This window comes from Apium graveolens, chromosome 8, assembly GCF_009905375.1.
Source record: "Apium graveolens cultivar Ventura chromosome 8, ASM990537v1, whole genome shotgun sequence".
Taxonomy (NCBI): Eukaryota; Viridiplantae; Streptophyta; class Magnoliopsida; order Apiales; family Apiaceae; genus Apium; species Apium graveolens.
In genome coordinates this window covers 113126264-113153861 of record NC_133654.1, presented here as the reverse complement: position 1 = coordinate 113153861, position 27598 = coordinate 113126264, and the positions used below count along the sequence as shown (strand labels likewise).

General features: G+C 34.2%; 1 long non-coding RNA gene across 2 annotated transcripts; it reads left to right on the top strand.

Annotated features, from left to right (window-relative positions):
- The first annotated feature begins 1746 nt into the window (after window positions 1-1746).
- On the top strand, window positions 1747-5723 carry LOC141676877 (uncharacterized). 2 transcript variants are annotated; one of them, XR_012557192.1, is made up of 4 exons: window positions 1747-1867; window positions 1971-2120; window positions 2240-2353; window positions 5364-5723. It is a non-coding gene; the product is annotated as an uncharacterized LOC141676877 (long non-coding RNA). The 2 variants fall into 2 exon arrangements; XR_012557191.1 differs by having other exon boundaries at window positions 2240-2348; window positions 5364-5721.
- The last annotated feature ends 21875 nt before the right edge of the window (window positions 5724-27598 follow it).

Here is a 27598-nt window from a genome sequence, read left to right as displayed (position 1 = left end):
AGCAATTTATTTGTTACATAATTTTAATTTTTGAATAATTATAAATGCATGTTATTTAAATAATCAATTGTCGCTGTAGATGTTAATAATAATTATACATGTACATAAATCAGATATTTAACATATAAATAATTAAAACTATCATAATTTACTAAGAAATGTAACATACGATAATGTACATACTAACACGCACACATATAACTTACTCTTATTTTTTTAACAGTAAGCTTAAATAAAAAAAACTAACATTTTCCCATACATACATACGTTGAATTTCAAAAACTAACATTTTTCATTAAAATAAACTTTTATATTAACAGTAATGTAAATTTTACATTATTTTATATTATGATTGCAAGTCATTCTGACTTCAGTTATGCATTTTGTATCTTTTTAAATTTAGTAAGTTAATTGTAAGTTATTAGTGAACCCACTAATAATATAGACCAGTACATATAGTTTATTTAAATAAAATTAAAATTTTTTGGTCGACTCTGTATTCAACATATATATTAATTTTTAACTTTTTCTTTGTAAACATACTACCGACATTCTACAGATTAAGTTTAATCATTTCATTTTAAACGTACACTAACTATCTATTTATATTCATTCATTAAATATAAATTATACAACACAAATAAGAATAAATATATTTTTTGCTTAATGAGCTATATTAGAAATGTTGCGCAATTTGATAATGTCTTGTATGAAAATCAATTTATATTTGATATACATTAGAAATTGTACAACATTTACAAATAAGAAAACAACTAAGAGCAACTCCGACAACCTCCTTGCATTTTTACTACAAATTATATAAATAAATGAGATACTAATTATTTAGAACCCAAAATCAAACAATTTTTTCAACAATTCTCATTAAACTCACTCTCTATCTATCTTTTTACTCATTAAAGTCATTTAAGTTAAATAAACGGGTAAGAAAAATATAATATAATAATAATTGAGGAGGGGGTATTCGCTCGTAAAAGTGAGGAAGCATTCGAACCTCCTAATATTATAGAAAGGGACAAGGAGCTTGTTGGAAAGAAATTGTATCTCCATTTTTTCAAAATTTGACTTGAGAGCCTAAGAATATTATAATTTCATGATGCATAAAAAATATCTAGAAAATGACCCGTACCTTGTACGGGTTATTATGCTAGTAATTAATAACTTCACAATACGTACTTATGTCAAATTAACTATAGTATAACTCATTTGAACACGTTTAACATTCAAATATATTATATATGTATATGTACACATATTTATACATATATTAAAAATAATAAAAACTTATTCATATCTAGATGATGATCGTTATTCACACTAAACATGGAAAATGAAGGTTAATAATACAAATAAACTTTATTTCTTCTTAATCAATTAACATAATATTGTCAAATAATAAAAATTCATATTTAATGACAACAGTCGTAGAATTTAAAATTTAAAACACTTATAAGTACATCTTTTACGAACACCATTTATCACTCATCTAATATAAAATTGGAAGAAAGTTAATCTAACAATACAAAGATTACATTTATTTCACTAATGTAATATGTACATAGGCTATTAACACACGTGAGTTTAAAAATATTTGTGTCTCATACGAGTTATAAAATACACAAACCGAAAAAACTCATCCCCATGACTCATAACATAAGAATATTCTATTTAACAAACATATATCTCATATAATAAATATGTGTACAAATTTTATAATATCTGAAGTTAGATTATACTCGTGCCTCACACGGGTTAAAGAGCAACTTCCTCACAAACTTAACACACGGACTCTCCCCGATTGAATTATGCTCTCTGTCCTCTGTTGTTTTACTCCATCCACTCCACCTGGGTAAGGCCAATGTTTTCATTCTCAATGATTTTCACCGTATTACCATCGTGAATTTTTTTCTTATGGTTGATCAATTGCTCACATATAATATGTAATTTGATAGGAGTACATAATATAGACAAATAAAGATTCTGTTGGCCCGAGTAAAACATACAAAACACAAACTCTTGAAACACAAGTTGAATACGATCTAAACACCGTTGGCGTTTGAGCTTGGTTCAATTAAATGCCCATGCTATCAGAAACTTCAAAGGTTGTTATATTTAACACAATTTTTCTGATTCAGTCTATGTAATTTTATACATTGATTGAGTTTAAGCTTTTGTTGTTTGATAAAATGCCAAGGTGAAAGTTTTGTTTTTGCCTTCTCAGATTGAAAACAAACTAACAAGCATGAAGCCTTATTTCTAAGCAATCGGCATCACAAGCCAGACAATTATCCCACCAAATTCGACAGACCTCCACCAAATTCGACCTTCAGGTAAGGTTAGAGTCTGAAATTATGTATCCGCGTGCACTATTTAGTTAGTATACATGTTAAATAACTAAGTTTAAAGCTTCAATTGAATTCATGTATATCGAGTTTATAGTATAGTCACCAGATATTTACACTATTTATTATTTTTAATTATAATTCTCTATTTATATGTTTAATTTTCTTAATTTAATTTTTGAGTTTAGGCATGGTTGAAATTTTTAAGGGATTTCTTGATTAATTTGTTTGATTGACTGATTTGTATAATACATAGTATTAATATTGATTGACTAATTTAATTTATAGTTATAATCAGAAGAGTTTGTGATTATTAATTTTGGACACTTTGTGTTGATTTTACTGTTATTCTCCTAAAGGTTATACAACTCTATTTGTATTCTTTTATTTTCTAGCTTGGAGAAAGAATCAAACACTCTTATATTAACTAAATAATAAACCTAAAACATGAACTTAAAAAAGTGTATATATATCTAGGGTGATGTACATGAGATGTAGATCAGGTATTTACTTTATCTTTCTCCCTAATTAAGTAAAGCTAGCTATGAGAATATCGAATAATATTTAATCCTAATTCCGTAATTCCTACTTGATTGGGTCAAACATACCTAAGATCACATTCCTTTGTAGTATGTCCATTGTCCAGATCCATCCATCCTCATGCTAATTATTTGGAAGTTATTGTGAATTAGTTCATTGTTGATAAAACGTTCATTAAAAATCTTTCAGAAACGTGTTTTGGTTATACCTTCAACACTGAATGTTTCTTCTCTTTTTTTAGTTTATTAATATAGATAAACACAAAGCTGGTATTGTATATGTTCTTGTGACAACAGGGCTGAAATTTGTGAGTACAGAGTTAATATTGTGGACTTGTTAATTTTTAGAGAATCATGTTGTAGTGAATCCAGCTTTGAGTACTACATTATCCTGTCTCTAAATGTATATGTTAAGGTAATAAAGAATTGTTAAGGAAAGTTGTAGATCAGATTGAGCGTATATTGATTTAGTTATAAAGAGTCTATGAAGGACTTCTGTTACTCTGAAGGACTTCTAGTGCTATGTTTTGATCCTGGATTCAAAGATACTATGTAGAATTATAAGATTCTTTCAATTACTGTCAAGATGCTTTACGGTCCAAAGATTATGGTATATGACACCCACTCCTCTTAGACAGGTACTTCACAATCTATTGCAAATATTATGTTTGGTTGGTTGTAATATGATGGTAGTGGTAAAAATAATCTGCGATGTGGAGTTAGGTAGAGGTGAAAATACATAGTAAATTTATGCTTAGATTACATTAGTAAGCTTGCGTTTTCATTTGGTACCCAATAAACTGATATAACTACCCAAATAAAACACAAATCTTAATTTACTAGACTTGCTCTTCTATTTAGATTTGATTTATTTCGTGTCAAGTTAAATGTTAAATTCTGAGTATGAATATATAATAGGGTAGACATGTGGAAAACTCAAACGCTTATAACTTTTACAAAAGTACATAATCCTTATATATAATTGATTCTTACTTTCATTATTATGCTATTATTGAAAAAAAACCATGTTTTCCTAAAAGGTAATTTTGCAGTGTAATTTTCTTTTCTGTTAAATACTACCTCATTTCCAATTTATTTATTTTTCCCTTGATATTAAATAATGATTAATGTTATAAATTTATATTTGTTGTTGTATCCTCACTATATGTAGTATATATTCAGATACTATACGAGCCATCCTAACAAAATACCCCGGTGACAAAATCTTGCACCGAGTCAAAATCTATTTAAATTGTGAATAAGATTGGGTATGTTTATTGGTTTAAGTGATCCCCCCCCCATAGTTTATAGCTCACTCTTCACATAAGTTACATAAGTAAGTGGGATTAACGGTATAAATTGTGTTGTTATATTGAATTATTCCTCGAGAAATATTAGAACGTGGCTGAGAAATTAGATTTACATGCTTCAAAAGTAAACTAAGATTTTATTCAGATCATGATTGTTTTTTCTATTTTCATGCTTCTATCTTTAATGTTGATTGTTTTTTTGTCCATTTTGTTATTTTGTTTAAAGGCAAAAGCAACGATCTTTATTTCAGATACACTTATAAGATGGGCCATTTCTCCTGCAGGATCTAATAAACATGTGTCCAATACAACAGCAAGAGGGAGTTCACTTTAAAAAATCACGCTTAAATTCTTTCGGACAATTTATAATAATCTGCTTATATATTATTACAATTTTATGGGTAGTGTACAATATCTCGGCTTGCAGGAAAATCATATATATCTCCTTGAAATCTATGAAATTTATCAATTTTCAAAATGGAAGTATGCGCCTTTTTCTAAGCGGTACCATATTATCATTTACAATTCTCCCTAGCTCATGTTTGACATGTTAAGCAATTGCCTAATATTTACACGTATATGTGTGCTTCTTAATCCACTAATTGTTAATATGTCCCCCAATTCCAAATCTGACCTACCTCAAGGAGATCAAGGCCAAATTTCATCATCAACCTAGACTATGACTGAAATTCTTACAACACATCTATAAAATAAATCATTAAATTACATTTATAATAAATTATGTTCTTACTACAGGTTATTGGTAGAAAGTTGCAAGTGGATCAAAGAGAGTAATTATGAGTACTTCTGTTTTTAGATTTATATGTTAAATATAATGTATGAGGGTTTATTCTATTTTATTTTATTTTGTTGGTTTTGATGAATGTTGTATCATGTTTTGGACCTTGGAGAAACAAATTTCTGGACCAGTGTCTCTTTTAAGCCTGATTTTAGAAAAGTTTAAGATTACTCATCTGGAAGATGAAGTTGGTGCATTGAAATGCTTTACTTTTCTATCAACCTGTATCTTAAATCTGTAAACAAGAACAAATTTATTGTTAGATTAGCTAATAGTAAGTTTAAAGCAATTTTATTCAGATTCTTACTATATCGCTAATGTATTGAGCAAATAATGAACTTGATTTCCTTTGCAGGAAAACAATATATGAAGTCGATGGATACTACAGTGAAAACGTTGTCATCTAGCATGATTTGGTTAGGGATCTGATCATCCACCACAATGACCAAGAATCCGTATAACATAGAAATAGGTTGATTATAGAGATAACGGAGAATGACTTTTCTAAATGGCTGGCTATAGAAATGCACCAACCACTCTATGCATGTTAGGAACAAAGCATGCGCTAAATAAATCACGCAAGTATACGCGTTCATAAGTAATATAGAATGATTTCTAGTTCGTTCCCACAGAGACTCTGATTAATTATATTTAATTAACACTTACTTACCAATGTATGATTACTCTTCAATGTCAAGACAATAACAATTAAGATTGATTAACTAATATTAACTATGAGAATTAAATACTTAAATTATCAATATTAAACACACATGAGACCATAACTTCATTACTACTTCATTCAATAGTTATTGTTAGTATCCTTAGCATGTAATGGTGATGATATTAATCGAACAACACGAAACTGATAAACGCCAACTTTTGTTGTACGAATACCATTCTACCAAGCATCCACAATTAAGATAGAAGTTGAATAGGCATCAATTATGTTGAGACCCTATATGTCTATAGAATTTGACAACCTAACGATTTAAGCGCAAGTTATTCATTATGATTACACAGGGCAAGTAAAACGGTTAGTGTTACCCACTAATCATGCATACAATACATGAACCTATGCTAGCATGGCAAGTTCTAAATCTCAAGATTCATTGTCGCTTCAAAAGAGATTAACAATATATCTTACTGTTCATGACGCACATAAGACGAATAAGCACAACCTATGCTAGATATCATACAATCACCACATACCAAGATATTAAACAGTTAACTAAAGAAATCCATAATAAATCCGCTATGATCCCATGATCACGATTAGCCCATAATAGAACTCATCGTCACCATGGGTTCATAAGAAAATATGATAATAACACAACGATATAAACTAATAAAAATACTTAATAAACAAAGAAGTACGTCACAAGAGTATTAAGGTTCAAAGAGTAAAGAAAACTAGCATCCACTGTTACAATGAATTAAAAGAATCACAAGATAAACGTATGCTTCCTCTTCTTCGTTGTTGTGTGCTAAAAAGGTCTTCTTGATCTTCTCTCCTTGTTAATTATTGTTGAAAACGTCTCCCCAATATGATTATATAAGAGTCCAGCAGAACCAGCATTAATAGAAGCCCAATAGAACTGGAATTATAAATTCCAGAATCTGATTTTCCGCACCCAGGCGGCCGCCTGCATTCACCATGCGGGCGCCTGCAACACTTCTGGAAATTTTTAGGTTGGCTTCTGATTTTGCTGAATTCTTCGCACAACTCCCCAAAAATGATCCCAAGCACTTCCTTAGGCTTATTTTGATGAAATCCTCCTATTTAAGCAAGTTATACCCTGAAATGCAAAAACACTCGAAAATGCGTCAAACACACAAAATACTCGAGTTCTAGACACCAATTCAAGCCGTTATGAGACGCTCTAAGTGGTATAAAATGCCACTTATCACACCCCCAAACTTAAATCGATGCTTGTCCTCAAGCAGCACAGACTCAAAAACAGAATAAAATATGCATGAATGCAAACTATATAAATTCAACGATCCCCATCACGATGACTAAACCAACCAACACATGACATATCAACAAATACAATTAGGCGGCTAAAGATCAATCAAATCACGCAAGCTAACATACAACTAGAAACGTGGTATGTGCGAATGCTTAACAGATATGCTTCTAAACTAGATCAATCACCATAACTTAGTTATCCTCAAGGCAATCACAAGATTATACAAAGAATATATTCTAGACACAAAATGACTTATAAAACTTCAAGATCATTGGAGTTTAATACGGAATCATTCTTTTATTCAACACATAAACAAATACTTATTTGATCGTGCAATGAGTGAGGTCCACAAAAGACTTATGCAATGGTATCCATTTAGCGAGCGTTAGGTTAGCGGATCCCAAACTATAAAAGACTTAGGTCACTAGGCACAAAGTCCCCTAAGAACTTAATAACTCGAATATCAAAGAGCTCACTCGTGACCAATTGTGCATTAAACCATATTTTTTTCTTTTTTTTAATATTTTTTTTCAATTTTTGAGCAAGTGTGTTTCGCTCCATCTTGCTCAACCCTAGACTACTCGTATACAATATGAGCCGGCTACTTGCCATTTGACGCCTAGCCACACTAGCAATGAATTCCAATTTTTACTCCAATTTTATCTTTTCATGCCTTTTATCATTAAGAGCCTATCATACATTCTAAGCATAAGCAATAGATTAACCTCAAAAACCATCAAACCATGACAACAATCTAGTCCTTAAGCTTACTCTAAGACTTAGTGAAATTACAAATGTTTCTAGCATGCATGCCAACCTAACAAGATTCAACATCACTCTAGCGCTATCACTAAACTCGCATCAATATCACATATCAATCGGTAAGCAACACAAATGGGATCATGGTATATGCATGAGCTATATGACATGATAAATAAAGCTATAAAATAATTAAAAAAACTATATATAAAAAAAACTATATGGCAAAAAGATGCAATTATATGAACTAAACTAACATAAAAATGCAACTACATGACACACAGACAAATATGTTCCTTAACTACCACCCCCAAACTTAAAATCTTCACTATCCCCAGTGAAGGTAATAGAAAGGAACACTGGGTATACCTACTCAGAAGAATCATCATCATCATCACCCTCAGAGGGTGGAGTGTTAGGAGGTGGATAAGCAGAATCCTCACCAAAAATGGGCCACTGGATGTTAGCTCCAAGGCCTCTAAATGCAGTCTCAAGTGCTAGGGTGAGCTCCTGCGCAAACCTACTCTGTGACTCATAGATCACATCCATCCTCCTGTACTGGACATCAGCCAATCCCGAACCATCTCCTCCCTGGCCTCTCGAAGAACCTGCCTCCCCCTGAGCCTGACTGGACCTATCCATGGTAACACCAGCTGCTGGACGTCCTCCTGGGAGATGATATCCCAAACCATGTGACTCGGGCTCTCCACCCGTCCACTCCTGCATCGCATTCATCGTTGCTGAATCAATAGGAGCGGCCGACATTTGCAACTGCTCATAAGAAGGCCAGTGGACTTCAACTGCCTTACACAGCTTGGTGACAATAGAGGCATACAGGATAGAGTACTGCGACTTCCCCCTCAAAAACTTCAAAATTCCTTGGTAGATGAACTCACCAAGGTTCATGTAATACTCCTCATTCAGAATCCCCCATAACAACCTTACCCTCTCAACTGTAACCTCATGTGCATGCGAAAAAGGCAGAATATTAGCACAAATAAATGCATTCCAAGCACGAGCATACCTATTCATCGCGACAGCAGGGAAATAACGATAATCGTTGGATCCCCTCTTAAACTTCCACACTGTACCCGGCTGACAGAGAGTAGCAATAATCAAGTCTGAATCAAAATCCTCAGGGGCCTTTTCATTCCAATTCTCCTCCCGAGGTTTCCTTTGTCGCTGCCCAATAACACGGTAAGCCCACGAACAACAGAAAACCCATTCTTGTCGGCCTTGGCATTCGCATAGAACTCGCGAACAACACTCAGCGGGACAGCCTCAGGTGACTCACAGAAGGTCATCCAACCCTTCTCTACAATCATCGGTAACAACTCACCATCCCTCCCCGATGAAAAAAACCCTCTCTCCTTCTTAATCGGTTTAGTAAGCAGCTTGGCATACTCCTCTTCAGCAGCCCTATCCAACAATCGGGGCCTCGCAGCAGTACTCCTCGAAGAATCAGTAGCAGTCGGATTGGTGTTGTTGCTACCCATAGTTCTTGATCTCTTTGGGGCCATGGAAACTGAGAATTAGAGTTGAAGAGTTGTGTTTTGTGTGTAGGAGAGGGTTTGTAGAGTTTAAAGTGTATGGGAAATGTATGGAGAGGTTGTATGTATATATAGGGTAAGATTAGGGTTAAAAATTGAGTAGGAGTGGGGATTGTGGCTAATTTGTAGAAGGAAATCGTGGGTAATGGGGTAATGGTGCTGTGGTTTATATTTTTGATTTTTGTGTTTTCTCTTTCTTTTTTTTATAGGTTGAAAATCGTTTTTTCAAGGTTCAGGTCCACAGGCGGTCTCCTGGCACCAACAGGCGGGCGCCTGCTAGCATGCGGCCGCCTAGTCCTAGCAGGCGGGCGCCTGCAAGGTCTCTGGAAAACAAAAATTTGGCCAACATTTTTCTAATTTTTTTTTGGGGTTTTGGATAAGGTACTAAATTCTAAGGGTTCCTATGGTCTCATATCTTGGGTTGCCTCCCAAGAAGCGCTTCTTTTACGTCATTAGCTTGACGTACAGTAATACGATCAAGTTGACAATAAAATGGCACTAACCACTTCATGGTTTGCCGTATCCCCATAATAGTGCTTCAATCTCGGACCATTTACTTTGAATGCTTGGCTCAGATCGTTCTCAAAAATCTCCACCGCTCCATGTGGAAACACAGTTTTGACGATAAATGGTCCAGACCACCTTGATTTCAACTTTCCAGGAAAAAGTCGGAGACAAGAGTTGAATAGAAGAACTTGTTACCTCGGCACGAATGACTTAGGAGATAGCTTCCTGTCATGCCACCTTTTTACTTTTTCCTTGTACATTTTGTTGTTTTCGTACGCTTGAAGTCAAAATTCATCAAGTTCATTTAACTAAAGCATTCGCTTCTTCCCAGCTACATCTAGATCAAGGTTTAACTTCTTCAATGCCCAATAAGCTTTATGCTCAAGCTCCGCAGGTAAATGACATCCCTTACCATAAACAAGTTGAAATGGAGACATCCCAAGTGGAGTCTTGTATGCTGTTCTATAAGCCCAAACAGCTTCATCGAGCTTCAAAGACCAATCTTTCCTTGACGGACAAACGACTTTCTATAGAATGCGCTTGATCTCTCTATTCGACACATCAGCTTGACCATTAGTTTGCAGATGATAGGCAGTAGCAATGCGATGATTTACATTGTAGCGTTGCATCATAGAAGTGAACTTACGATTGCAGAAATGCGACCCTTCATCACTTATGATAACTCGTGGCATTCCAAACCTTGTGAATATCTGCTTATGAAGAAAAATCAACACTACCTTTGCATCATTAGTCGGTAGAGCCTTGACTTCTACCCATTTCGAGACATAATTGACTGCCAGCAAGATGTACTGATTATTACAGGATGAGATAAATGGTCCCATGAAATTGATTCCCCAAACATCGAAGACCTCAACTTCAAGCATCACATTTAAAGGCATCTCATCCTTTCTGGTAAGATTCTCAACTCTTTGGCAACGATCACACCTTAAAATGAACTGATGTGCATCCTTAAACAACGTAGGCCATAAAAAACCTGCTTGAAGAATATGAGCTGCTCTCTTTTCACCACCATAATGTCCACCATAAACTGTGGAATGACAGTCTCGTAATATCCCCTCCGTCTCACAGAATGGGATACATCTCCTGATGATCTGGTCAGCTCCTTGTCTAAACAAATATGGTTCATCCCACATGTACCACTTCACCTCATGTAGAAACTTCTTCTTTTGAGCCGCATTCATGTTAGGAGGCATTATATTGCTAACAAGATAGTTCACAATGTCTGCGAACCATGGCTCTTCCTCTTGAATTGCGAACAACTGCTCATCCGAAAAAGATTCGTTGATCAATATCTTATCATGTGAAGTAGAATCAGGATTCTCCAATCTAGAGAGATGGTCAGCTACTTGATTTTCAGTACCTTTTTTTATCCTTGATCTCTAACTCAAAATCATGTAGCAAGAGCACCCAACGAATAAGTCTAGGCTTCGAATCCTTCTTTGAGACCAGATAGCGGATGACAGTGTGATCAATGAATACTGTCACCTTTGTCCCAAGTAGATAAGATCAAAATTTTTCAAAACCAAAAACTATCGCCAATAGCTCCTTCTCAGTAGTGGTGTAGTTCAGTTGAGCTCTATTTAGCGTCTTACTAGCATAGTAGACCACATGAAAGATATTAGACTTCCGCTGCCCAAGAACTGCTCCCACTGCATGATCACTTGCATCACACATCATCTCAAAAGGTTCTCTCCAATCAGGTGCCGTAATAACTGGTACAGTGATCGAACTCTTCTTGAGAGTCTCGAATGTTGCCAAGCATTCATCATCAAATTTGAAGGGCACATCTTTCTCGAGCAAGTTGCACAACGGCTTAGATATCTTAGAGAAGTCCTTGATGAAACGCCGATAAAAACCCGCATGACCAAGAAAACTACGGATTCCTTTCACAGAATTAGGTAACGGAGGATTTTCAATGACTCCACCTTCGCTTTATCCACCTCAAGACCCTTACTAGAGACCTTATGCCCAAGAATGATGCCTTGTTGCACCATGAAGTGACATTTTTCCCAATTGAGCACCAGATTGGTTTCCATACACCTTTTGAGCACCAAACGGAGATTATTCAAGCATTCATCATACGAATGTCCAAAGACGGAGAAGTCATCCATGAACACTTCGACATTATTTCCAATCATATCAGAGAATATAGCCATCATGCATCTCTGAAAAGTGGCAGGTGCACCACATAAGCCAAAAGAAACTCTATGGAAAGCAAACATGCCGAATGGACAAGTGAAAGTAGTCTTTTCTTGATCTTCTGGTGCAATGCAAATCTGATTATTGCCCGAATAGCCATCCAGAAGACAATAATACTCATGACCAGCCAACCTATCAAGCATCTGATCAATAAATAGAAGAGGGAAGTGATCCTTCCTTGTGGCGTTATTCAACTTTCTATAGTCCATGCATACCCTCCATCCTGTGACTGTTCGAGTGGGGATGAGCTCGTTCTTCTCATTTGCTACCACAGTAATACCTCCTTTCTTAGGTAAACATTGCATGGGCCTCACCCAAGAACTGTCCGAAATAGGATATATAACTCCTGCATCTAGCAACTTTAGAATTTCTTTCTTCACCACTTCTTTCATAATAGGATTAAGCCTTCGCTATTGCTCAACAGTCGGCTTGCTATCTTCCTCTAGCAGAATTTTATGCATGCAGTATGAAGGGCTGATCCCTTTAATATCTTCTATAGTCCATCCGATGGCCGATTTGAATTCTCTCAGAATCCTGAAGAGCTTGTCCTCATCACTACCTGAAAGGTTAGATGCAATAATAACAGGTAAAGTAGATGCATCACCTAAAAAAGCATACCTCAAGTGTTCAGGCAATGGTTTAAGCTCCAAAGTAGGTGCTTCCTCAATAGATGGTTTGAGCTTTCCCTCAGCATTCTTGAGATTAGTATTACCAAGAGATTAAAATGGCATGTCTAGCTTTTGTTTCCAAGGAGAAGCATTTAGATATTGTAACTACTCATTGCCTTGCTCATCATCACTGTCAAATTCCCCCAATAAGGCTTTTTCTAAGGCATCAGACCTTAGCACATGATCAAGTTCTTAAATAACTGCAGAATCGACCAAATCCATCTTGAAGCACTTCTCATCTTCCGTAGGGAATTTCATTGCATTGAACACATTGAATGTCACATCCTGATCTTGCACTCTCATAGTAAGTTTACCCTTTTGAACATCTATCAAGGTGCGGCCTGTAGCCAAGAAAGGTCTTCCCAAGATTATGGGAATCTTCTTATCTTCCTCGAAATCCAGAATGACAAAGTCTGCAGGAAAGATGAGCTTTTCCACCTTTACTAGCACGTCATCCATGATGCCTCGTGGGTATGTAATAGAACGATCAGCCAATTGTAGAGACATGTAGGTGGGCTTCGGATCAGGCAAATTCAGCTTTTTGAAGATAAATAATGGCATCAGATTGATGCTTGCTCGCAAAGGCACTTGTCGAATGATAACTTGCCAATGGTGCAAGGAATGGTGAAGCTACCTGAATCCTTAAGCTTTGGAGGTAACTTTTGCTGCAGCATGACCTTGCACTCTTTTGTCAGAACAACGGTATCAAGATCATCCAGTTTCACCTTCCTTGAAAGAAAACCTTTCATGAATTTCGCAAAACTAGGCATTTGCTCCAGATCCTCAGCGAAAGGTATGTTGATGTGAAGTTTCTTGAACACCTCCAGAAACTTACCAAATTGCTTGTCCAGCTTTTGTTTTTGCAATCTCTTAGGAAAAGGTGGTGGAGGATAGAGTTGTTTATCCCCTGTATTACCCTCAGACAGAGTGTGTTCAACAGTAGTCTTCCTTGGTTCCCCCTCTTTCTCCTTTTGCTTCTCTTCTTCACCTACAACTTCAACTTCTTCATTCTTTGCTTTTTCAGCATCAGCAACTTTTCCAGACCTTAAGATGACAACTTTGACTTGCTCTTTAGCTTCCTTCCTGCCTGACACTTCAGTATCGTTGGGAAGTGTGCCAGGTTGACGATTGAGCAAGGCATTGGCTATTTGTCCAATTTCATTTTCCAAGGTCTTGATAAAAACAGCCTGACTTTTGCACAACAGCTTTAACTCCTCGAAATCAGCACTAGAAGGTGGAGCAGCACCTCCTTGTTGAGGATATTGTTGCCTTTGAGCATATTGCTGAGGTTGCTGGAATCCAGGTGGATTAAACTGTTTACTTGCAGCTTGCTGATATGGTTGCTGAACAGCTTTCTGATTATTGCTCCAGCTGAAATTGGGATGATTTCTGTTATTAGGATGATAAGTAGCAGGCACAGGCTGCTGCGATCTCTGAAAATTGTTCACATACTGAACAGATTCATTAACAAGAGAACATTGATCCGTAGCATGAGAGCCTGCACAAAGCTCACAGACAATAGCTATTTGATTTACTCCATAGTTGGCTAAAGAATCGACCTTCATAGACAGCGCTTGGAGCTGCGCTGCAATAGCTGTAGCTGCATCAACTTCCAGAATACTTGCTACCTTCCCAGGCATCATCCTTTGAGTTGGGTTTTGATACTCATTTGCAGCCATAGTTTCAAAGAGATTATAAGCCTCAGTTTAGCTTTTGGCCCACAAAGCGCCTCCAGAAGCTACATCGATCATGGGTCGAGATTGGGCCCCCAAATCATTATAGAAACCAGTGATCACCATCCAGTCAGGCATACCATGATGTGGACACTATCTCAACATCTCCTTGTAGCGCTCTCAAGCTTCACACGTAGATTCTCCTTGTTACTGCGCAAACTGAGTAAGAGTACTCCTCATAGCTGCAGTCTTGGCCATTGGATAGAACTTCACCAGAAACTTTTATGCGAGATCTTCCCAAGTAGTGATGGACCCAGCTGGTAAAGAATGTAACCAGTCCTTAGCTTTGTCCCTCAGAGAGAATGGGAAAAGCCTCAGCTTGAAAGCCTCATCAATAACACCATTATATTTGAAAGTACTACAGATCTCGACAAAATTCCTGATATGCATGTTGGGATCTTCAGTCGCAGCACCTCCGAAAGAAACAGAATTCTGCACCATCTAAATAGTGCCCGGCTTGATTTTAAAAGTATTTGCCTGAATAGCCGGATGAATGATGCTTGACTGAATGCCATCAATTTTAAGCCGAGAAAAGTCCATTAGAGTTGAGAGGCCGAGAAATATCTTATGCTGCGAAGATTTATATGCATTCTATCGCACAAGCTTTGCGTGGTCAGGAATCTGAAAACTCTCAGGGAGCTTTAATGCATACAAATTTGATTGTAAAATGACAAAAATTTAAGACTGTAAATAAAAATTCAATTTAAGACGGGACAATAAAAACTTAAAAAAAATTGGCTTGTGGCATTAATTTTGCATAAAACTTGCTTCTGTTAAAAGAATTTTGTGTCAGCATGGTAACAGATCTTACATGTACTACTCTACACATCCATAAACAACTTGTTTTTAATATTGTCCAGGGGTTTCTATGGCTCTGATAAACCAGTCACAACCAATGTACAAACTGAGTAGTCAAATTATCGTCAATTGTTATCCTTGTAATAATTATAATTAAGATCACTTGTGAAATGCTTGTTTTCACTTCTCCATTATTATTCAATATTTCTGAGTAAGTTTACTGTATATTCACACACATGAGTAGTAGTAGATATTTTCGCATCCTACATTCAATTAAACAGAGAGAAGGCATCAATCGAGAACCCTAATTAAAAACTCAGCCCCCTCATTTCTTAAGAACTCTAAATCTACCCCACTAGTATAGAAGCTAAATAATAAAAAATACATCCAAATAATTAAATAACACATAACAAGCATACATGCTTATACATCACCACACCCATAAAATCAAACAAATATAGAAAGTAAAAGAAAAAATACCTTAATTGCAAAAACCTCAATGGATTTAAACCACAATAGCTTAGACTCAATCGCCTGAAATAGAAATCAAAAGAGCTTGGATCCAACAGTTTATTGAAACTAAAAGAGTTAGAAGCCCCACTTAATATGTGTCTTTACCTTAATCACAAAAGCCCTAATTTATGAAACCTTATTTTCCTGCAAATTGAGAAAATTAGTAACCCTAATTGGAGAAAATGTGTGTGTTTGTATATACAAATACCCGTCATTCTTCAATTTAGAGCTTTATTTTTCTTCCGAAACTTAATTAGTAACCCTAATTGGAGAGAGTGTGTTTGAAGAGAGAGGGTTTGAGAGAAAGTGTGTTGAAGAGAAAGGGATTGAGAGAGAGTTTACAGAATGGGTCAATCTATTCTTCAATTGGAAGAGTATTGAGAAAGATGACTGAGTAGTGAGAGAGAGAGATGAGTGGGTGGTGAGAGAGAGGACTGAGTTGGGGTGTTGGAGTCAGGTGTTTGACGTACACCTGTGTATTTCAGTTTAAGGGGAATCTTACCGCTCAAATAATTTCACCTCGATTACTGTATCTGCCTTTTCATTTTATTTTTTATTTTTTAATCTTGATTTATAAATTTTTGATTTATAAATTTTTATATATCTTAAAAATGTAAAATTTTATTTAAATGTAATATTATTTATTCTTTTAAAAATATTAAACATTATAAAAATTTCATAATATTACATATGATATTTTGTAGTCATAAATAATATAGATTATAACTCTAATTCTAATTTTAAGAAAATGTAACCATTTTATTAATTTTAAAAATAAAAAAGTAGGTATTGTAACAGCAGGTGCTGTTGTTACAAGTTGTGCAACACTGTCACTCCAATGCAACACTAACTTTACAGATATTGTAACACCAAATCAGTAATGTTACAATAGAACAAAAATTTCTTAGCTACTGCAACAAAATACTTGCAACGCTTTTTTAAAAAGCATTGCATCAGGCCACTTATGGCGTAGTGGAGCTATGTTTTTTTTCCATATAGACATTAAATATTTTCATTTGTTTGATATAAGATCAGATATTAAACATCGATTTCTTTACTGAAAGTTGATGTCTATATTGGCACATAGACATCAGTGTTTTCCCAAACAAAATCATGTCTATGTTCATTTTAGACTTGAACATGTAAGTGTTTTACATCAGTTTTTTAGGAAAATGTGATGTACATCAATTTTTTTTACATCAGTTTTTCTTCACTAAAAGTGATGTACAATTACCTTTAAGACATCAATATTTATATTTTAAAAGTGATGTACAATTTTTTTTTTTTGACATGAGTATTTATTCATTAAAAGTGATCGATAGTTATTTTTTTGACAGCAGTATTTATTCATTAAAAGTATTTAAACATAAACTAACTAAACACTCATATTCAGCAACATAAATATCAAGTATCTAGTTTTATTACATAAATAGTTGCTCTCGAAATCACTACGGTATCATTCCTATAAAATAAACTAACATATGTCTATGCCAATTTACTCTTCAGAATTTATTTAAACACCAATTCACAAAGCTGTGCATGATCACAGTATATGTCTATACCGTAACAATATTATAATAAAAAGATATAATCATGCACCATTCAAGTATTGTGTCAATTAACTATAACCCTCTCAGTATTATAATTAACTCGTTAACCTACTAAAGTTGATCAGACAATAGCAAGTATGTATCATGATATCCACTTGAATGAATAAACTGTAAATTACATATAATAATTCTTATCAAAATACCAACAATCCCATACTAGGGTTCCATAAAAATCCTAACTCATATAAATTTAGTTCATAATCAAAGTATTAAAATAATCCCAAGATAACCAACACATATTCATAAGAAGAGATATATAAAGATAAAAGAAAACAAGGCCAAGTAGATGTCTCCAATGGCTTAATTCTTCTCCGTTGATGGCTTCTTCTCCTCCTCTCTTGTGTGGCTACTTGTATCTTCCTCCATCTATCTTAGGTCTGGGATAATCTAATAATATATAATAAAAGTCTTTTTAATGAATTAAAGCAAGTACAAGGAGATTTCCCAATTAGAATTGAATTCCAAGAAAGTGTAAATTCGTAGTTGACATTTGGGCTCTGATTCTAGGCTGATTAGGCTGGGCTATAAAACCAAGACCAATTCTGAATTGAAGCTCTTCTCATAAGCCTTTCGTGGGCTATTGAATCGTCATAATCGGACTTCTAGAACTCCAGATCTGGCCCAAACAGCGTAACTGCGCAGCTGGCTCATAAAATCCGATTTTTAATCAAATTAAACTCCAAATCTGATTTTTTAAGCTCCAAACCTCCCTTTATTATATCTCCTTGATGCCTAAAATAAAACATTAATATTTATTAAATAAAAACCCAAATCAGTACAAAATAACCAAAATATAGGGATAATATTAAGATAAAGTGCACGCTCATCGGTATGCATATGATCAGAAGTTGAATTGAATGCCATATTTAACGCTATGTTCACATGTCTACCAGACCTTCAACAACTCTTGAAGTGTTGATATGTTTAACTGTTGTACTATTGAAAACAGTGTTTCCAATTGAAAATTAAATTATAACTGCATTATATCATGCCATGCTACTACTATATGATCAGTACTCTTAGCCTTAGAACTAAATGTAAAATTGTAATTATGATAGTATAATTTTATGTTAGATATATTTGAGATGTCATGTCTAATCTGTTGTGTTTAGTTTCAGAACTTAATATCAGAAATTACTGGAAATCAGAACTTACTGAAGTCAGAACTTATATCAGAACTTAAGGTCGTCAGGATTTATATCAGGACTTAAGTGCGGGTACTTCAGATAAGGAATGCGGCTGATTTACAGGAGAGGATCTGGACTAAAATAATAGAAGATATGCATAAAGAGTTGGACAGCTAGAAGACTTGTAGAATATAATATATGATTGATATATTTTAGGAGACAGAATTATATTCCATATCGATTAGAAGATATCTTGTAACTGTGTACTATCACTACTAGAAAAATGCCCTTAGAAATCGGTTATAAACCGATATCTTTTTTTTTCAAACCGATATCTTCGAATGTGTAGAGAAAGGTAAGGGTCTCTAACATCGGTTTTTAGCCGATGTTAAAGATTAACATAGACATCGGTTTTCTGAGCAAACTGATGTATAATTAGTCCTTTTTTTAGTAACATGTAAAAATTAGATTGTGAAAAACGGTATTTATGAGGTTAAAAAGCACTATAAACATATAACAGGGAAGAACTTTTAATTGATAGACATCGGATTCTCAAAAAAATGATGTCTTAAATTCTATAGTACATCGGTCGGTCTGTGGAAGCGTTGTTAAAGAGGACCTTAGACATCAGTTCTCTTCCAAAATATGATGTTATATATTATATATCACATCGGTTTTCCTTGATGTAGCGATGCCAAAGTTCTAATTTAACATCATTTTTCAATGGAACCGTTGTGCATTATAGTGAAAGACATCAGTTTATTTTAATTATTTTAATATTAACTTTTACTTTTGACATTGATTTCAATTATACAAGTCGATGTGTTTTAACATTTTAGACATCGTTTTCATTCTATAGATTCATGAGTGGAAAGTGATATAAGCCATAGATAAAAGAAGCATTTAAAACAAAAATAATTAAAAAAATGATACTGTCATTAATAATGCTAGTAATATAATTACTGTTAACAAAAAAGTATATATATACATACGAAATTCATTCTAATATCATAGAAATCGCATATGCTTTAACTACTGTAAGACTATGGTATGGGATGCCAAAAAAGAGTTCATCATTGAGTGCAACATTGATAAATCGACTGGGAACTTGTTCTTCACTTTCTCATAATCCATTTGATATCCTCGGCAGTTTCTATCCCCAGAATGATGCAATAGGCAATAAGAAGTAGTCCTACAATTTTACAAGTCAGGATTGGCACTATATTTTATAACGTAGGAGCTTCCTACATTGGTAATTTCGATTTTTGGAGTTGCTCGATTTTGTGGTTACTTCAGAACTTGATCAAATGCTAAGGTCTGATGCCTTAGAGAAGGCCTTGTTAGGGAATTCAGATAGCGAAGATGACAAAGGTGATGAACAGTTGCAATATTTGAATGCTTCTCCTTGGAAGAGAAGGCTGGATATGCCTTTTGAATCTCTTGGAATGTTAGAACTGAAAAATGCTGAGGGGAGACTTAAGCCTTTTATTGAGGAAGCTCCTACATTAGAGCTTAAAGTGATTGGCATTGTATTTTACAAGCAGGCTCATTTTTCCAATATCATGACAAAATGTTAATTTACCTACAACGTAACAAAGTACTGTGGACGCCCATTCCCCTTCAACACAGAGTTCAAACATTTTCTGATTCCAACCACTGAATGTTGTTAGACTTGCCAAGTAACCAGTGGACAATCTGACAGCTAATTAATCAGACACGCAGGATATATGAGCTTTGAAAACAACACCAAACCAACTCATCAAGAAGGAACCTGAGACTCGGGAATAAGACTCGGGCATCAGAACCTGAGAATCGTATTCCAGGCATCATAGACATGAACATGATACGTCTAAATTTCCTAAATTTCACAAGAAAAGTTCATATCTAGTGTTTGCAATAAAGACCTTAGGTAGGACAAAAAGAATTAAGAGAGACGCCTTCAAACTATTTGTGATTTATAACTTGCTGAACTATTATACTACTACTCAAGAAATTTTAATTTTAAACAAAAGTTGGTGGTGGAGTGAAAGTTTTGATAGGGCATAAAAATCTGAATGTAGGAAGTAATCTACCCTGCAAAACTGTGATGTAAAACAAGCTTTCATATTCATCATGGGAGCTGAAATAACTGGTTTAACCGAAGAGTACATTTCTTAGTCTGGGAAACTAGCGACAAACTTCTATTTCATAATGGTTTTAAATAAGAAACAAATTCAGTTGCATTATAAAAATTCTGAACTATGCCACATTTTTGGCACAGTGTTCAGATTTTCAGTCACTAACACATAAACTAGGTTGAGGTTATGCATTATTACAGTAATCACCTGTAAAAAGTCCAAATTAAAAGTTCTGACAGAATAGACTGGACTCCTTGTCTTTATAACTAAACCCATTGCACCATTAAAAAAAACGTTAATAGATATATTTTAAGAACTTAAATGAAGAAGGGATACCTTGGTAGATTCATTTGTCTCCAGGTTAAGATTATCTTTCCCGCTATTTTTACCTTCCTGGTAGAAACTTAATCCATGCAAAAAACTGCAAAAGGGGGCGAAGGGCAAAATACAAGGTCAACTTAGGCATATAGGAGGACGAAAATATAGAAGTGTCTTGTTAAAGTAAAAGAAGAGTTAGCATCTACCTCTTCGATGATATAAGTAACTTCCCATTTCTGTATTCAGGTTCTTTATTGTTCATCAAATGAAAGGTTAATGTCGATACCACAATTTATTGAATATGATCATTTAGAACCTTAGAATCTGCTTGACAGATTGAATCTAGATCATAGCATTCAAGATCATCTGCTGCAAGTACCTCAGCGATATGATTTTTGTTATCTTTAGACTGGATCCTCTTTGTATCCTCTTCTAGTTGGGATTTCCAGCTCATAAGGCTACTCTCATCTCCTGGTGGCTTGATATTAATTGTGTAGGAGAACAACTTCGTAATTTTCTCATCAATGTCCCTGCAAGCATCATCTGATTCCAACATTAGTTCATAAGGTAATTAATCTGGAAATAAGTTATTACCATAAACCTGCAAATCAATATATCTTGAGATGCAAGTTAGCAGATCAAATCTTTAAGATGAAAGTTAATCGAAAAATGAAACATATCCTCCTAAGATGTTAGGTTTGATATCTAGTTAAATTGTTAGGAAATATAACAAAGAAACAATTCTGAAAGTAATGAAATTTCACCTGTAAATTATTTCTTTCCTTTCGTTTCTTTTTGAAAAACTCTAGTACACATAAAACTACAAATAGTCAAACGAAGATTAAATTTTATTATAAGATGACTTTTTTCAGAGTTAACACAGTCACCCACCCAACAAGGTTCGAAAACTCAACTTCCTATAAAAATGGCTTCCTAATCGGAGGAGGGAAAGTAAAGTAAGGTGCTATTGCCCATTCTTTTTGCGTTCTTTCATATTGTTGGTGAGGGTAAACCTAATGAAACAGAGATCTAAGATAAATAAAGCGACTTTCCATAACAACAATACGCCATGCATATAGTGACAACTGACCAAGCCTTTGCTCGCTAGCTATAGATTTTACATCTCGCCTAGCCAATAGGAAGACTGAAACACAGTGTTTTAGGCTTGCTTTTGGGTGATGACTTATTTTATAAGTAAATTAGAAGTTAAAATATTTTATAAAATAAACTTATAAGTTATATCCGGAACTGAACCTAATCAATTGATATGCCCTATATGCGTGTCAAGAAAATATGAAATGTAAATTTTGGTAAAACAATTTGCAATCAAGATGCTTCAAATTATAAAATAATAATAATAAAATAAGAACTTTGTAAGAGCTAATGGCTAATTTATTATTATTTATAAAGTATAAGTACTGAAGTCTGAGATGCTCTTGGGTACAGTAGACCATGCTACATATAAGTATATAACATAACGAAGGGGTAAATGATGTGAACAAATCTGACCAGCAACATCAACATTATCAAATAATCCACATACTTTCATGCCTCAGTCACGAAATTCGTCCATAAATGCCTTATGAAATTTTGTTAACCGATTAACCATAGTTGGAATTTTGTCCTCCGGGGGCAATATTGTGCATCTAATACAAAATAAATGGTATACACATGTCAATGTCAATGCTGGTAAAAATTAGTCCGAACATAAACACAGAATAAAAAATAAGTAGTAATCACTACGTGAAAAACTTGAATAGACATCACACTTTTTACATCAGTTACAAAAAAAACCAATGTAAAAATAATTTTTGACATCAGTTGCTCTCAAACCGATGTGAAACAGCATTATTCACATCAGTTTCATGGCCGACCGTTGCATATAACTGCTTTTTAAAAAATTAAAAAAACACGGAACAAATTGTTCCCCCTTTACAACTAAAAAAACACGGGGGAAATTTTTACTTAAACAAAATTCATTTCCCCCCTTCTCTCTCACTGCTCTCCCTCCCCGACCTCTCTCTCTCTCTCTGTACACTCTCCCTCCCCGACTTCTCTCTCTCTCTCTCTCTCTCTCTCTCTCTCTCTCTCTCCATCTACGTCTCCGTCTCTCACCTCTCAACTATCACTCTCCCCTCTCTTTCACCTCTACCCGTTACAAGCCCTAAAATAAAGTTAAACCCTCTAATTACAGGTTGAGCAAGAAGGTTGACATGCAGCCCTGAGAAGTGTTCATACAACCTGAATCAAGTAAGTTTTACATAAATCGAGCTCTGTTTCACCGAAATCGAACCCTAATTTGTAAGTGTATTTTCAATTAAATTTGATTTTTCGGGACTTTTGATTGGTGTGTGTGTGTCTTATAGTCAGATTATTACTGAATTTGTGTATCTTTGTGAATTGATGTGTATGCATTGTTTTTACTTATGTGAAATGGGGCTTTGTTGATATATTTGTGCTAATGTTATTTAAAATGATTGTAATCCTCTTTCTCTTTTGATTGTATGTTTTAAAATGTGTATGTATTTTAGTAATCCTCTTTCTATTTTGATTGTCTGTTTGTGCTGATATGGGGCTTTATAATTTTTTTTATTTATATAAACTGTGCAATTTATGGAAGGCAGTTGTGTTGTGTATGAGCTTGAGAACAAGTTCACAAGCTTAATTAGATATTTGTTAAAAAGGTATAAAATTAGTGAAATACAGAAGAGATGTTAATGATTTTGAGGAGAACTAGTCGTAATTGTAATTTAGGTATTCGTTAAAAAAAGGTATAAAATTAGTGAAACACAATGTAATTGTATAGGTATGATAGGTTTATCATAATTTGTTAAATGGGTAACCATGATAATTTAATAACTGTCATTATCCGAATAAAATTATGCGTAGTTATTATATACTCAAGAAAATAATTAGCTGTTAGTAAATTATGAATTTTTATTTAATATTTGACATTATGATCAGGTAGGTTATATGGATAATAAGTCATGGATATCTGCAGATAGGGATTCATTAGACTATGAAATTGGGGTTGAAAAGTTTTTGATATTTGCTAAAGAAAACTGTAAGGATCCTAAGATGATACCCTGTCCATGTGCACGTTGCTGCAATTTTAAGAAATTCTCGGTAAAAATCATTAGGGGGCATCTATATGAAAAGGGTTTTAGTTTAGGGTACATCGATTGGATTTGGCATGGAGCTAAAGCTGTGGTGCCCTCCAAACCCGGGTCAGAAGTTTGGGGTCCACACACACACCTTAATTATAACCTGCTTATAACAATAATAAAGATAATAATAATATATGCAATGACCCTACTTACCAATCACCACGGACCGCAATAGGTTAAAGTATGCACACAAGCCAAACACACTAATATATTACAAACCGTTCAAATCCCAACTATTTCAAATTCAAACTGAGTATTAAACATTATTACAAACTTTTACAAACTTAAATTATTCCAAAAGAAGCCTACTAGCTCAGCTTTCTCAACCTGAACCCCTAGCTCTCGCGCTGGACTGGGGATCCTCTTTACCAACTGGTTCCTTTTTAACTCGAAAGAATATAAACAAAATAGCACGAATGAGCTAACTAGCTCAGCAAGTCACAATGACAAAACTGAGAATAATGTTCATCAGGTGAATATGTTTATGATATCAAGTGAACAATGGATTATGATTTAGAATTGGATGTTATACTTTTAATTTAAAAACCAAGGTTAGGCTGCTGATCAGTCATGCACTAACCCCGAGCAAGGTACACAACATTGCTCTAACTACTGGATCCAAGGCACACATTGGCCTAACTTGACCATTATATGGTCTGACCACGAATCTGGTCCACAATTTTATAAAAACAATCCAATTCTAACATAATAACAGAATATGCAATAGTAAACAATAACCGAAATCATTAACAACAATAAATGTTTAACAATGAAAGGGTTTCAATCCTTGTAAGGATCAATAAGGCAATTTAAAAGCTTGGAGCTGGGTAATGAAAGAATTGGATAACAAAGGAATCAACGTTTCAAGGTTTCAAGGATTCGATCTTTCAAAGTATAAGATACCATGGGTTGAGTATATAATAGTTCATTTCAGTGTTTGGTATTTAATTTGTATGTATTTGTAGAGTAGTATCGTAGATTTGTGGTTCTTGTTTGGGTATACAATAATCAATGGATTAGAAAGAATATGATTCATGGCTCAAGGACAATAATTGAAATCAGGATTTAGGTTTCTGTGCTTCAAAGCACTTGCAATATCACAAGATTATCGAGTACTACAGTATCTCGAGAAAGTTCAGAACACTTGCCTGGTATTAGCTTACTACACTACACTCGCTTCCAATCACAACCGTTTTACTCCTCAACTACCTGTTTCCCTTTCCTACGTCTTGCCTCTTCTGCTCACATATCATAAGCATCTATCAATAATTTACTCATGGAATTCTATTCAACACATACTTCTATCTACCCTTCGTTTTACCCAAATCCGATTAACGGATTGAAAGTTATGCAATAATCAAGTAAACACCGAATATATAGACCGATAGTCAATTAACAAGTCACATGTAGCACATAATACATCACGTAATCAATGATATATTATTTATAAAGAAGTCTCGGGTCATAAATAGGCTTTCTGGTATTTAAAATGATTTTTAAAACATTTTTCGGAATTAAAACGGGTCGTTGGATCAATTTCAGGTTAATAAACATGGTTCGGTTGGCCCATTCTGGCTCCGAAATAATTTTAGAATAATTATCGAGTCTTGGAAATAATTTAGAATAATATTTTAAAGCTCGAAACTATTTTTCAGACTTTTTAAATCATTTTAAATAATTAAATCTAATTAAATAACTAATTAAAATCAATTAATAATTAATTAAATCAATTAATCAATTAATTTTCGAATTAATTGACCAATTAATCAATTATAAATTAACTGAAATTAATTAATTAATTAATTTAGATTTATTTGTGAATTAAAAATAATTTTCAGAATTAAAATAATAATTTTTAGAATTTTCAAAAATTAAAAACGAATTTTTATAATAAAAATAAATAGGAAATATGATTTTTAAACATTTTATAAACAGGAATCTAACTGTATCGTCCCCAAAAGTCCAGGGACCAAACTGCAATTTTACACCCCGTCGCCGGAAAACAGTCGGGTTCGCCGGAGAACACGATTCCGACCTCCTCACCTCACCACAAGCTCCAGATCACATCTACAAATTACCAGGAATACAATCATGCAATCAAAACAACCTAACAATCCCTGAGTTGGCCGGAATTTGGCCGTGAAGTTTTCCAGTTTCCGGCGAACATTGGATAACTTCAAAACACAACTCCCTTCTCTATAGACCTCGTTGGTTCATGAAACTTATACGACTAGATTGCAAATTTCACAGAGAACACAACCCACTATAACACAACATCAATCTATCACAGAATAAGAAACCCCCAAATTTCAATTAAGAACATTCATACGGGTTATAAACCTTAATTTTGAAATTCAAAAATTAAACCCACTTTTGAGCATGTTATTGAACTCCAAATCAGACGTATGACATATGAAAATCATCAGGAAAACAAGCTCTACAACATGCAATCATCAAATCATACAAACAATCATCCGAACAAAAATTCATATTTTTAATAAAATAAATTCGAAAATAAATAAATTTTTAGAAAAATAACCTTGATTTCTGCAGTGAAACAAAGCTCAGAATCTAATAGAACACCTCAAATCCTTCGTTTTGGTTACTCAAGCTTTGAAAACAGAGATCGGTAACGCCTTCGTTTTGCTGTTTGATTCTTAGAACAGTTTTAAGAAATTAGGGCTTTTCTCAGAAAATTATATAATTAACTATCTGCAAATGATTTTGATATGAAATAAAATACGGAAAAAGGCTATTTATAATTACGGAAAATTAGTATCCCGTTGGATCATTCCCGATATAAAACGGTACGTTTATTTGTAAAAACTGATCCAAACGGTATCGGTTTTCGGGATAATTATCCAAATCAGTACAATTTGTACTGCGGTCTTGGTCTCAGCGCCTGGTTACACGTATTACGAAGTGATAATTGGGATAGTTTAATAAAAAGCTCCCGTTTATCGAAAATACGGGTTTTATTAATTTACCGAAACGAATATTGTATCGAAAATGTTGCGCCGGGACCCGCGCAGGACAAACCGTAAGCCGGATCGAAAAAGTCGAAACATGGAATATGCTCAGAATATTACAATTAGGTTAGGAAGGAGTTCTCGAAAGAGTTTCGGGTTCCAAAAATGTAACAACGGTTGACGTCGGTTGGTTCCCGTTTTTATAAAATAGATTTTAATTACCCGGAAAAAGATTTTAGAAATTTCATATGATTCTTATAAATCCATAAACCAACATAAAAATATTTAGGAAGATATGACAATTATCTATATTTTATTTTGGACATATAAAAATTAAAATACTCAATTAATATTATTTTTGAATATTCAAGTACAGATAACACTTAACAATTAGCTCATAGAATAGATACTGAAAACACATAATAATTATATAATAGCAAAAATAATTACACGATATATCCCGGATATTACATCCTTCCCCCCTTAAAAGGATTCTGTCCTCAGAATCTCTAAGAAAACAAATGAGGGTATTTTTCTCTCATATCACTTTCTAACTCCCAA